The following is a 234-nucleotide window of genomic DNA, read 5'->3' on the forward strand; positions in this document are numbered from 1 at the left end:
TATTGGTATGTAAATGTGTTCTCAAATGAATGACAGACTTACTGAGAATCTTGTTTTTGATCTTTGTTGCAGCTGCAGTTTTTTGGGAGGGCTTGACAGGCGTCATCATGGTCCTCATGGGTAACATCGCTGGATGAATGTGTAGAGCTTCCTGAGTGACGAAATAAATCACCTAAAAGAAAACAAACATGTTAACAACTTCGCACACCACCACTGATTTAGCACACACCGAAG

The 234-nt window shown here is 41.0% G+C and overlaps 1 long non-coding RNA gene across 1 annotated transcript in view; it reads right to left on the reverse strand.

Moving 5' to 3' along the window:
* The window catches only part of LOC116688948 (uncharacterized), a 5,700-nt gene that overhangs the window by 4,622 nt on the left and 844 nt on the right, over positions 1-234 (reverse strand). Inside the window, exon 2 of the long non-coding RNA XR_004331893.1 lies at positions 43-172. This is a non-coding gene — a long non-coding RNA (uncharacterized LOC116688948). The remainder of the gene's footprint in view (positions 1-42; positions 173-234) is intronic.

Source organism: Etheostoma spectabile, chromosome 5, assembly GCF_008692095.1.
Source record: "Etheostoma spectabile isolate EspeVRDwgs_2016 chromosome 5, UIUC_Espe_1.0, whole genome shotgun sequence".
Lineage (NCBI taxonomy): Eukaryota > Metazoa > Chordata > Actinopteri > Perciformes > Percidae > Etheostoma > Etheostoma spectabile.